The sequence below is a fragment of the Nomascus leucogenys genome, chromosome 15, assembly GCF_006542625.1.
Source record: "Nomascus leucogenys isolate Asia chromosome 15, Asia_NLE_v1, whole genome shotgun sequence".
Lineage (NCBI taxonomy): Eukaryota > Metazoa > Chordata > Mammalia > Primates > Hylobatidae > Nomascus > Nomascus leucogenys.
In genome coordinates this window covers 77,822,593-77,836,380 of record NC_044395.1, presented here as the reverse complement: position 1 = coordinate 77,836,380, position 13,788 = coordinate 77,822,593, and positions in this window count along the sequence as shown.

Below are 13,788 nucleotides of genomic sequence, written 5' to 3'. Positions count from 1 at the left end.
AATTTATATCTCCTAAGACAGGTTATCATTTGCTAATCTGAATCAGAAAAACTGTTATTTTGTTCATCTTTTGGCAGGATATATAGAAACTAAGCTGTTACACACCCTTAACAGCCCTTAATCCCTCTTATTGATTACTTGCCTTTCATGTGTAAGACACTAGGGGATTGGCATCTGGTTGGCTCTCAAATATTTGTTAAATGAATGAAGAAATATACTGTTGTCACATGTTATTGTTGGGGGCAAGTAAAGCAATATCATTCAGGTCTGACCATGTAGTAATTGTGGGCTTTTTTTTTTTTTTTTTTTGAGACGGAGTCTCACTCTGTCACCCAGGCTGGAGTGCAGTGGCATGATCTCCACTCACTGCAACTTCTGCCTCCCGGGTTCAAGCAATTCTTCTGCCTCAGCCTCCTGAGTAGATGGGATTACAGGTGCCTGCTACCACGCCCCGCTAATTTTTGTATTTTTAGTACAGATGGGGTTTCACCATGTTGGCCAGGCTGGTCTTGAACTCCTGACCTCAGGTGATCTGCCTGCCTCAGCCTCCCAAAGTGCTGGGATTACAGGCATGAGCCACTGCGCCCGGCAATTGTGTGCCTTTTAAGATTTCTTTTGAATACCTAGCTGAAACAATTATTTTTTTTTTAAATGGTGGCAACTTTTTGCAGTTGCTTTCTGGAGCAGTTTCCTTATCTATGATGTGGACAGCTGTGGAGAGCTGGACTCCAGGGACTGTGCTGTAAACACCACAGTAGACTGTGTATTTTTCAAGTTGGGAGAGGTCTGTGATCTTGTCCCAGGTGGCACCTGGTTAAATGCTTTTCTTTTCCAGGAGTCTCTGCCTACTGCCAGTGGCCTCTTTGGGTGGCCATTAGGGCTGCATCCACTGATACCACTCTTCCTTTGGATTCTTTAGGGGTAGAATTGGTGGTGGTATCTTTCTGGATTTTTAACTCTGTGGAAGAAACAGTCTGTTGGCTGGTTTGGGGTTTACCTTTTCTTTCTTTCTTTTTTTTCGATGGAGTCTTGCTTTGTTGCCAGGCTGGAGTGGTGCAGTGGCGCGATCTCAGCTCACTGCAACCTCCACCTCCTGGTTTCAAGCCATTCTCTTGCCTAAGCCTCCTAGGTGGCTGGGACTAGAGGCATGCGCCACCACACCTGGCTAATTTTTTTTGTATTTTTAGTAGAGATGGGGTTTTACCATGCTGGCCAGGCTGGTCTCGAACTCCCGACCTCAAGTGATCCAACTGCCTCGGCCTCCCAAAGTGCTGGGATTACAGACGTGAGCCACTGTGCCCGGCCAGGGTTTGCCTTTCAAAAGCTCAGTTAGAGAAGTCTAAGAGTGAGTCTATTCACTGTTGGAATTATTATTATTTTTTAAGATTTTTGTGACAGGGAAAATTCTGGGCCAATTTTTGTCATCTTCTTTCAGTTTTTTTTTTCCTCCTGCCTCAGTCTCCCAAACAGCTGGGATTACAGGCCCCGCCATCATTCCTAGCTAATTTTTTTTTTTTTTTTTTTTTTTTTTTTTTTTTAGTAGAGATGAGGTTTCACTGTTTTGGCCAGGCTGGTCTCAAACTCCTGACCTCAAGTGATCCGCCCGCCTCAGCCTCTCAAAGTGCTGGGATTAGAGGCATGAGCCACCACACCTGGCATCTCGCTTTAGTTTTTACTCTTACATATGAATTTTTTTTTTTTTTAGATGGAGTCTCACTCTGTCGCCCAGGCTGGAGTACAGAGGCACGATCTTGGCTTGCTGCAACCTCTGCCACCTGATTTCAAGCGACTCTCCTTCCTCAGCCTCCTGAGTAGCTGAGATTACAGGCATGTGCCACCACACCCGGATAATTTTTGTATTCAGGGTTTCACCACGTTGGCCAGGCTGGTCTTGAACTCCTGACCTCAAATGATCCACCTGCCATGACCTCCCAAAGTGTTGGGATTACAGGCGTGAGCCACCATGGCCAGCAAGAAACCTTTATTGTTTAAAACAGATCTTCTTCATGAAAGGAAGGTCTTCTCTGGAATCAGTGTTGTTGGTACAAGGTAGGAGTTACAAACTCAGATGTCTACAGAGGCTTAGCAGATAACAAAAAGGCAGCCTGTGGTGTTTATGCTCTTGAATTTGTTTTTGAAGTACTCATAACACTCTGTTTATATTTACAGAAATTTCTTTACTGTAAGAAAATTAGAAATGTTAGATGCGATGATAAATAACACTAGGTGTTCACCCTCAACACTGGGAAGCAGCAGGGAGTGTTGAGGACTGCAGGAAATAAAAGGGTCATTCTACCTCTCTTTGGGGCCCAGAGTTGCCACAGTTTTTGTTTTCTAACATAAGTTTTATTTCTTTTTCTTTTTCTTTTCTTTTTTTAAACATAGTCTCACTCCGTTGTCCAGGCTGGAGTGCAGTGATGCAATCTTGGCTCACTGCAACCTCCGCCTCCTGGGTTCAAACAATTCTCCTGACTGAGCCTCCTGAGTAGCTGGAATTACGGTGCCCACCACCATGCCTGGCTAATTTTTTTGTATTTTTAATAGAAACAGGGTTTCACCATGTTGGCCAGGCTGGTCTCAAACTCCTGACCTCAGGTGATCTGCCTGCCTTGGCCTCCCAAAGTGCTGGGATTATAGGCATGAGCCACTGTGCCCAGCCTAAGCTGAATTTTTATATGAAATTTTTCTATTTTTAAACTTTGGCTGGTTTTTTACAATCTGAGTAGCTCAAATAAAACTAGTTTGGGGGACAAATTGGTTTTCAGGTCATGAATTTGAAGTCTCTGGTGCATATTGGGATAGGTTGGCATGTGGGATGGGCCTGTGGATCATCTCTCAAAGGGCTGGAGTGGTGTGGGAGTCCTAGGGAAACCTGAGTGTGGAGGGGGCTGTTTATGTTCATCCTTGTGTATGGATATGGAGGAGTCCAAGATATATATGTAAAGTAAAAAGCAAGTTATAGAATGATATGTACAATTTTATTCTATTTATGATTTTTTTTCTAAAAAGATGTGTATATAAAATTTTGAGTTCATAAAAATTTTGTAAGTGCAAAACCCGAAAAGGATATACAAGAAACTGATAAAGGTAGTTGCCCCTGGGATTGACACTGAATTGGAGGCAGGAAAAGGAACTGCTTTTTAGTTTATATCCTTCTGTAGCATGCAGTACTTAAATAATTTTTGAAAAGTAAAATGAAAAGAGCTGTTGGGAAGTATAATTCCTATATGTTACAATTGGGGAGTCTTGCTATATATTAATACTGAAGAGTGTAAGCCTTCAGTGCTAAGAATGTTAAGGAAGGAAGGAAATTAGAGTGGTCTGCCTGATTAGGAAGGGCTATTTGGAAGAGAAGGGGCCTTGAAGATTGGGCAGAAATCCTTAGGGAAAAGGACAGAAGGAGCCAGCCTAGAGGTAGAAAAGAAAGGGTGACTTGGGGGCTGGTGGGCAGTTAAAGTTGACAGAAGCCAAGAGTATTGGGAAGCAGTGAGAGATAAAGAGGCTTTAACATGAGGAGCCATGGAGGGTATTTGGGCAGGAGATAATGGAACAAGAGCAGTGCTCCAGCATGCTTAAACTGGCAACAAGGATGAGGAAATTTGGAGACAAAGCCACAGGGTGGCAGCCTCTCATGTGGCCCCTGCTGGCTCCCAAGATAGCTGTCACTAATTCCTGCTAGGGTGTTTCCTGGTGAACAAGGATTATTTCTGTATAACTGATGAATAAGCTCCTCACATTTCCTGTTCCTCCACTCTTAAGAGTGTGAGTCTTGGAAGCTTGCCAACCTCTGCGGGTGCCCGATGTGGTTTCTCTACCTCCAAAGCCAGTGTGTCTCCCAAGACATTTTGGAGGTTCTATAGAGCAACTAGCCATTGACTGACATGTAGCCACTAGAAACAAGCCCACACTTCGGAGTTAGGCAGATCTGAACTTGAATTTTGACCTTGCCACTTGCTTGTTATATGATCTTAGAATGGCCCTTGACTCCTTTGGGCCTCAGTTTCCTCTTTTGTGAAATGAAGATAATATGATTTACTTCCTAGGGTGTTATGCCTTTTAGGTTGATACATAGCAAGTAGGTCTGCTTTGCTTTTCTGTGATGACACCCACTCTGAACTCTGTGTATGTGTGTATATATGTGTATATATATACATATGAAATATATATTTATATGTACTTATGACCATATCAGTCTATTCTGTTGGATTATAAGCTACTATTCTGTGGGGGTGATTATGATCTAATCATTATTTTTCTCCAAAGCAGTCAGAGGGCTAAGCAAATAGTTGGGCTTTAATAAGTGTTGAATGTGTGGGGTTTGTGCTCTTAAACCTAATCCAGTCTTTTTAGTGATTGACTTGTGATTGATTAGGCTGTGTCTGTAGGCTAGGGTATACCTCTTCTGTGACCAAAACAGTTCTGTCCAAGCAAATGCCTTTGTTAGGATAATATGTCAGGATGGCTTGTGAGTCATTAATTCGTTCTGCTATGGCAGATCGATATTTTGTAGGGCTTGATGTTTAATATGATAATTTGGGGAGCCTTCTTTAAAAATATATAAAATTGCAGAAAGCATGTAAACACATTGGTAGGGCTCTTCCTGGGGCCTGGAGGAGGCTTATGAAAGTGAGGGGCCCTAAAGCTTGAGCTTCTGGTTTAACAGTAAATCATCTCCACATTTAAAGATTTACAGAACACTCACTACAGGTAGTATTAGGAGTTATGAAGGATATGGAGGTTTCTAAAAGGGAAAAGATGGATACAAGTTTTAGTAATACAGTCATCCTAAGTAGACTCAGGACAAAACCCCCTGTATTTTTTTCATTCAACAATTATTTGTGGAATACCTACTATGTGCCAGGCACTATGCTAAGCCCTGGAACATAGCTGTGAAAACACTAGTCTCTGCCCCATGGAGCTCATATTCAAGTGTCACCTGCATTGTGACTTGTAGACCTATATAGGTTGCAATGAAAAGAGCCACAGTGTTGATCTGTGACTTTGGTGCCTGGTTTCTCTTTTTAACCCTTCTGCCCTTCTCGTTTTCAGACCTGTTCTGGGAGTGAGTGCCACATGGTTAAATCGGTGCTGAGAGAACCTTAGCCATCCCAAGCATTGATGAAAGAATCATTGTTACCAGGGGGAGTGGGTTTGCTGACTTGTAACCACGCAAACCCTTCCCTGCCCTGACTGATATGAAATATTGATAAGGAGCCATTTTTTCTTCACCAAGATAGGCTCTGTTTTGGGGCTGATTTCAGCTCAGCATGGTAGGGCAAACCTGAATGAGCAATTTGTTCTGACTCCAGAGCTGTAGGTAGGGGTGTTTCTTTATGTCCTGGTTCTAGAGGGGCAGCCAACCCAACAGTCTCAAAGAACAGAAGAATTGGATTCTAGAGACGTGAAGTGCGTGCCTGGTTGTTTACCTCTAGCCACTGCTCCCCTTGGCCACAGTGGGGCAGTGACTCAGAGCTGGAACTATGTTCCTGCCTGGTTGCCAGATTTCGCATAGGGAGTGGAGAGGAAGGAGAATGAATGAGCAGGAGCAAGTGGCTGCTGGATTTGTAACACCTTGGGAGGCAGCTGCTCACGAACTGAAATTGAGAGACAGCAGGCAGGCTGGGAGTCTCCCTCCCTGTCTGACCTGAACCTAAGATTTAATAAGGCGGTGCAGCTGGGGAAGACACTATCCAAACGTGGAGCCCAAAGGGAGGGTGAGTGTGTCTCCTGCCTTTTCCAGTAAGAACAAGAAAGCAGGTTAGTCCTGTACTGGTTTCATAGGGATTCAGTTTGCTGTGGTATATTCTGATTCATGAAAGTCAAGTAATGACTGAGAGAAAGGGAGTTTTCGATGGTTGGGAGCATCTACAGTTAAATAAAAACAACCACCATCCAATGTAATTGGGTATAAATAAGACATAAGTATCATTAACTACACCTCCCTGATGTTGTTACAGAGTATTTTGTTGGCAAGTGAGGTCGGGGAGGACAACTGGTCTGCCTCTGTCTCTGTGTTTGCAGTTGTGTGTAGTGTTGTTACATTTCAGTCTGTAGCTCTGTGGATGACAGTAGTTTGAGATGAACCTCAGCATCTTAAAATGCTACAGCTGGAGGGAAGATCCTGGGAACATCTCCTGCTCCAGCCTTCTCATTTTACAGTTGGGGAACCTGACTTATTTAAGTGTACTAAATGGAAGCATAAAACTGGGTGTTCTAAGACTAAAAATGTTTCACAGGACAGGTTTGAAAACTTCTATAGAATGTGCCTTTTCTCTGGCCGCAGTTTCTGAACCCTGTTGGGGATAGAAGTGTGGCTGGTGGAAGGTGCCTCTTGATCTTAAACCACTTTGCCTGCCAGGTGAGTTCTTTAAATAGAAATTTAAACAGGAGGCTGGGTGCTGTGCCTTAACTCAAAGGGAAGAAAAGAAAGCGTGTTCTTGAGCCTCTGTCCTAGAGCAGGCTGAACATGCTGGAGTCTGCAATGTGGAAAAAGGCAAAACAACTCTACTGGAGTGCAGTTTTAGAGCTAGCAGAAGATAAATGTAGCAGGCACTGAAGGTTGAAGTGTCTACTGTGGGCTGGGATGTTATCAGTATTCTTCGTAACAACAATGCAGGGTCGGAATTAATCTTTTCTTTACAGATAAACTCAGAAAAGCCACTAACTCGCTCAAGGTCATGCACTACCAGTGTGTGGCAGAGCTGGGATTTGAATTCCAGTTTGTGTGGCTCTGATCTGCCTGGGCTTCATGCAGGCCTGTGTGGCCTTTCTAGATGGAGAACCTACCTGCACCCCCCATTTTACAGATGAGGAAACTGAGGCCCAAGGAGGTTGAGTAGTTGCTTGGGCTGTAGAGCTAGCTGGTAGTGACAAAGCTGGTACTCAGCTCCTGTCACATTGCCCCTCTGCCAACTTCCTTAAGAAAATTAGAGGGCCGGGTGGGGTGGCTCACGCCTGTAATCCCAGCACTTTGGGAGGCTGAGGCAGGCGGATCACGAGGTCAGGAGATCGAGACCATCCTGGCTAACACGGTGAAACCCCATCTCTACTAAAAATACAAAAAAATTAGCCGGGCGAGGTGGCGGGTGCCTGTAGTCCCAGCTACTTGGGAGGCTGAGTCAGGAGAATGGCGTGAACCCCGGGGGGCGGAGCCTGCAGTGAGCCGAAATCGCGCCACTGCACTCCAGCCTGGGTGACAGCGAGACTCTGTCTCAAAAAAAAAAAAAAAAAAAAAAAAAAAGAAAATTAGGAAAGGGCTCTCTGAGTTTGATTTGCTCATTCTATCAGAAGCTTGGCTTTAATGTTCTCATGGCTACTGGGATCCTGTGAAATCAAAATTAAAACTTTCTGTTCACCAAGTAGCAACCCCAAGTCATAGGGCTCCATGTGGGAACTCAGGGGCCAGACAGGCTTGCGGTGTGGGTGACTCAGTCAGAAGAGTACTTTGCAGAATGAATTGGCCATTGAGTGGATCAGCAGAACTCTGGAGAACTTAATAGAACCTAATGAAATGTAGAGGTTTGCAAATCATGCCAGAAGACTGTTAAATCTAGAGCTTGGAAAAGACGGACTTCCCTCTTTGCAAGCTGTGAGGGCTTTAAGTTTGCTCAGTTAATTTTGTGACTCCCTCATGCCCAGCTCTGCCTGTGCCAGGCTCTGTTCCCTTTGGCTCATTTGGACACTGAACACAGTTACTAACTGCCCCTCAGGTGGGGGGGTCTGGAGTTGGACGGGGTTTCCATGTCGCTGCCCACATTAATATGGAGTGTGTGCCAGATGTGGACAGTATGGGAAAGGGGAAGGTCTAGAGTTGCCCTGCTCTATGCTCTCCAGGGCTGGTGGAGTCTTCAGGGCCTGTGGCCTTCTGCCTCCCCGTATCTTTGAGGGCTCTGTGATGCATGGTGCTGCTGAAATCAGAAAATGACATCGGTTCTGCACAGCCTCTCCCTGAAGGTGATGTGTCTGTGCTCAGGCTGTTTTGAAGTAAAGGGGTTCAAGTGCCTACTCCATGAATATTCTTCTTTGCTGTAGGAGATACGTGAGGAGTAAGGAATGACTCCTCACAACCCTTGGATCTTACTTGAAGGGAGGGGACAGGGAGGAGAACAAACACACATGAAATAAGCAGAGAGTAATACTAGCGAGGATATAATCAGTCACCAAATTGTAGGTTTCATGCCAAAACACTCTCCCAGTTCACGCAAGGGAGATACAGGTGACGTTTGTATTATCCTTCTGTGTGTTTTTAATCACTCAGTAATTTCCTATCAGGTGTTTGCATTCCATTCTTTGATTCTCTCAGTGGAGTGTAATAACCCTCCTTTACAGGGGAGTTGAGGAAGTTGTAGGGGAGGGCTAATTTCTCCAAATTGTATTGTAACACAGTTCAGGAGAGCCAAGGATGAAGTGTTCTTGGCATGTTGGTGTCTCATCCTTGCACTGGCAGTAAGAATAGAAGCCAACTGCCTTCTGATGGCTGATGACCGTTAGGTTCTCGTCTCTGTTACTTGAGTCCAGATTTCTGTAGGGCTAGCTAGTTCATTTAGAGGCAAAATTAGCCGGGTGTGGTGGTGCACGCCTGTCATCCCAGCTCTTTGGGAGGTGGAAGAGGGAGAATCGCCTTGAACCTGGGAGGCGGAAGTTGCAGTGAGCTGCGATTGTGCCACTGCACTCCAGCCTGGGTGAAAGAGTGAGACTCCATCTAAAATATCCAGAGAAAGAGCATCCAGGCTGCAAGGACAGCTAGTACTAAGACTGTTAAGTAGGAAAGAGCTTGGTGTTCAAGGAACAAAAAGGCCAGTGTGGCTGGGCCAGCATGGGCAAGGGGAAGAATGGTACTAGATGAAGATGGAACCAGGCAGGAGTCGAGGCATCTTAGCATTTTGTAAGCTAAGGTAAGGAGCTTATTTTTTACTCTGTGTGTAAAATAGAGCTATCATAGAGTTTAATGGAGGAGTGTGACATGGTCTAGCTTATATTTTAAAAGATCCATGAGGCATCCAATGAGGAGAATGTGTGCTACAGAGGCCAAGGTAGAAGCAGAAAGAGCTGGTAGGAGGCTGTTGCAGTATCTAGTTAAGAGATAAGTACGGTGCTAGCTGTACAGATGGAGAGGAGTGTGGATGAATTCAACGTATATTTTGTAGATAGAGGCAATAGGACTTGGTTCTGTGTGCCTCACATATTGTACATGGAGGTTAAGGTAAAGAAAGGAATAAAGGATGACTCCAAAGTCATAGTGAAGTTAATGGAAATAGGGAAGCCTAGAGGAGTATTGAGTTTGCAGGGAAGGGAGGCTCATTCTATTTTTGCCCTGTTAAAATGTAGATGCCTATTAGTCATTGCTATAGTCAAGGTACAGTTAGGTTCAGCAAACATTAATTGAGTACCTTCTGTATGCCAGACATTTCTCAAGGCTCTTTCACGTATGTTCATTCATTTTATCATCACAACAACCTTTTGGAGGGAATTTTTATCCCTTATTTGCAAATGGAAGAATTGAGCCTCAGAGAGGTGAGGTGGCTTATCCGGTTTGAACCCAGATCTTCTGACCCTAGGGCTCTGGGCTGACTTGTTGCTTAGGGCAGATGTTGAAGGAGGCTGATTAGTGTTATGTTGATAGCTTCTACTTAAAGAGAGGATGGGGACCTTACATTGGCTCATCAAGGCCTGATTCTGGAAGAAGGGCTTGTCACAGGAATGCCCACGTGCAGCGAGCTGTTGTAAATCTTGATATTGTCAAAATAGCGAAAGCTTGAAAGACCATTTCAGGAGATTTTCAATCCCCTTAGAAACACCACATTAATGATGACGCTTTGCATTAAGTGAGCAATTTTGTGAAAATGTTAAGTAAAATTAGCCACAAGGAGCTTAAAAAACAATTGAGGATACATAGAGATGCTGTTTCAAATGTTGATTGCTACCTCTTTATTGTGGGGCCCAAATTGGAGCTGAAGATGAAGAAGAGGCAATTTCTTGTATTCTTAGAGTTTCAATTTCCAGTTTTGAGACCTAACTAGGAGCATTATTAGGTTATCCAGAATCCTTGGTTTTCTCCAGACACTGGTATTTAGAACAAAGATAGAAGTGGCTTTACAAGCCTGGGGGCAGTGCTGAATGTGGCTGCAGGCCTGCAGGGTAATGCTTTTACAGTGTTCTGGGAGCCACATTGAGGAACCAGAAGGTCCAGAGGGGCAGATACTGCTGAGCATACCAATGAGAAGATCTTTAATAGAGTCCCTCCTCAGACTTTTAGGCCAGATACTTTTCTTACGTTTTAAGCTGTTTCTTCTCTTCTTTATAGCACGGGCCAGATAAGAGCTGGTGCTGACAGAGCAGATTTGTCACACTCTCAGCATACCAACACCACTACTGTCAGAAAACCAGATTTATCAGGGTGCTCCGACCCCCACTGTTCTGTTAAGCATCACTCACATAATGCCAGAACTTCTTGCCATGCCAAAAAAATTGCTGTGCTAAGTAATTGGAACCTTTATGTTTAACCAACAAGAGTCACTGCTGATATTACAATCAAAATCCATATGAATAGAAAATTAATCTTGGAAAAATGCTGCAAGAAACCATAGGATGCATTTACATTTTGACTAGCCTTGTCTGTCATTGTAGGTTGACTCTGTCTTACATTGAGCTTAAATCAGTCTCCAGTTCTCCATGGTCCTCACTTTATTCTCTTATCTTTTGTATTTGCTGTCAGACTTCTTTAGGGCTTAACCCAAGTACTTCCTGGCCCAGGGCTTGTGAAGACGTGCTTATTTACATGGATGGTTACCCATAGCCTGCTTTCGCGGGAATCATCCTTCCCTGCCATCTTCTGTCCATGTTCCCTGGTCCTTTCCTAAGTGAGACTGGCTGCCATTCAACTTCAAGGGGCTGCTTCTGGGAGGAAGAGCGGGATTTGAAAATGGAGGCTAGCTTGTGTTTACCTCATTTGCCAAATTACCTTCTCAGTAGCCTGAAGAGAAACAGAAGCCCTTGTGTGGAACAGAGAGAGTTTTTGTTCTCCCCTGAAACCAGCCACTTGGCTCTCAGCCGGGCCATCTCTGTACTACCATAGAGCAAGGTAGCAATTCAGGTCTAAGAACAGGTATTTCAGGGGATGTGTCTGTGCCTGCTAAATACTTCTTGAGACATAGTGATAGGACATGAGACTCTTCATGGGTGTTAGAATCAGGTAATGGAGCTGACTGAGGGCTTTTGTGGCAGGGGAGCCAGGGACAGCGAGTAAAGCCAGAGGACTTTGCAATCTCCAAATGGGTTTGGGGAGCCAGCGTTTAATAGGCAGCCTTTGTTTGGTGAGGGTGAGCCTGGAGTAGTGGAAAGAGATCAAAAGGGTGGTAGTGTGCGGGGAACACAGGAGCTGACGGAGGTTGTAGGTAAATCACCATTCTTTAGGGACCTTACTTTCTTCATCTGAGGCCTGGTGTGGTGATACCTAACCTGCCCTTTTAGGTATTTGTGAATATTGAATGGAATCGCCGAGGGACCTCACTCGCATCCCTTTGCTCAGAGTGCTGAACCAGAACCTCTGCCATTAGCAAGCTGAATGTGTTTGATCAAAAATGATGAAATTTAGGCCAAGCACGGTGGCTCACACCTGTAATCCCAGCACTTTGGGAGGTCCAAGGGGGTAGATTGCTTGAGCCCAGGAGATGGAGACCAGTCTGGGCAACATGGTGAAACTCCATCTCTACTAAAATGAAATTAGCTGGGCATGGTGGTGTGCACCTGTAAGTCCCAGCTACTTGGAGGACTGAGGCAGGAATGTCGCTTGAACCCAGGAGGTTGAAGCTGCTGTGAGCTGAGATCGTTCCACTGCACTCCAGCCTGGGTGACAAAGTGAGACCTTGTCTCAAACAAACAAAAAAAGAAAATTTAAGACTTCAGTATTCAGAAGCCATTACTCTGGTTCATCTCTTTTCTCAATGTATGAGTCTTTTTGAAAAAAAAAAAAAAAATTTAGTATTATAGTAACATCCCATAACCTGGAACCTGTTTCCTTATGTTTAACATGGGGATAAAAATATCTGCCCTGCTTACATCAATGGGTAGTTTGGAGGGGCAAATAAGATGATGAATGTAAGCACAGTTAAAGCTGCTTAGTTAAAGCTCCTTGTAAATTGCAGTAGATGGTGGTGGTGGTGATGATGCTGTGACTGACAACTCTTTTGGCAAAGAAGGCAGCATCCATATTAGGGAAAAAAGTTTGAAGAACTGTCTCTAGGTCTGATCAAATGACAGCTATTTTGTGTTGGCTTTTTAAAAATTACCTTTCTTCTAATGTTAGAAGGTAAAATTCATCTTAGTGCCTAAACTCTGCAGCTCAAGATTCATTACTTAGAACCCTGGGTTTATTTAAGCTGGTACAAGTTTGGATGGGGAGCCCAGGAGTTGCTATTAAGATTGTGCAGTGTATATGAAGTGGTGGTCGCTGGCTGCTGGATCTGCCCCAGGCACATAGAAGATTTGCTCTTTACCCTCATCTGCCAGAGATCCATCAGCTGATCTTATGGTAGAACTGAAAGCTGTTTGGAGACTACTGAGTGCCACACAAGTGCTGTCACTCAGAACTTTGGCCCTGGACAAAAGGGGAAAGGGGGAGGTAAAGAATGAGAGGGAGTAGTGGCAGCTGGGCTGTGCTTCTGATGCCTTGTGTCTTTAGGGCTTTCTCATCATGGCCAGGAAGCTGCCACCACTCAGACTCCTAAGGGAAAGGGAAAGCAGGTTATCATACAGAGAACATATAATTTAGAAATAGAAGACCTGGAGTCATGTTCCAGTCTTATCACTTTTTTGTTTGTTTTTGGGACAGAGCCTCACTCTGTCACCTAGGTTGGAGTGCAGTGGTGCAATCACGGCTCACTGCAGCCTTGACCTCCTGGCTCGGGTGATCCTCCCAACTCAGCCTCCCAAGTAGCTGGGACTACGGGTGCGTGACACCATGCCTGGCTAATTTTTGTACTTTTTGTAGAGACAAAGTTTCACCATGTTGCCCAGGCTGATCTCAAACTCCTGGGCTTAAGTGATTCACCCGCCCCAGCCTCAGGAAGTGCTAGGATTACAGGTGTGAGCCATTGCACCTGCCCCATGTCCCAGTCTTATAATTTATCAACAAAGTTATCTTGTACAAGGCACCCCCCCCCCCACTCACCTCTCTGAGCTATTCACCTCTCTAAAACTGCAAAGCATTTTTAGAGATAATCACAGATAGTGATGTTAATGCTTTATGGTTTTTTCCGTTATGAGCAGGGCTTTTTTTCCCTCCAGGTGGAAATGAGGCAGGTTTAGATTTAAAGTTTGCATTTTCAGATTCTCCAGCAAGTGGAGATAAGTCTCTAGAAAAAGCTGGGCTAGGATGATGTGTCACACCTGTAATCCCAGCACTTTGGGAGGCTGAGGTGGGCGGATCACCTGAGGTCAGGAGTTCAAGACCAGCCTGGCCAACATGGTGAAACCCTGGCTCTACTAAAAATACAAAAGTTAGTCAAATGTGGTGGCAGGTGCCTATAATCCCAGCTACTTGGGAGGCTAAGGCAGGAGAATCACTTGAACCCTGGAGGCAGTGGTTGCAGTGAGCTGAGATCACACCATTGCACTCCAGCCTGGGTGACAGAGCGACACTCCATCTCAAAAGAAAAAAGGAAAAGCTGGGTGTAAATAAAGCCTAACCCTTGAACATGATGCAAGGATTTTTAAAACACGTGTTAAGAAGGCCTTATCTTAGATGCTCAGACTTAACTCTGCTTTTTTGGGAAGACTAGTCTGCTGTCT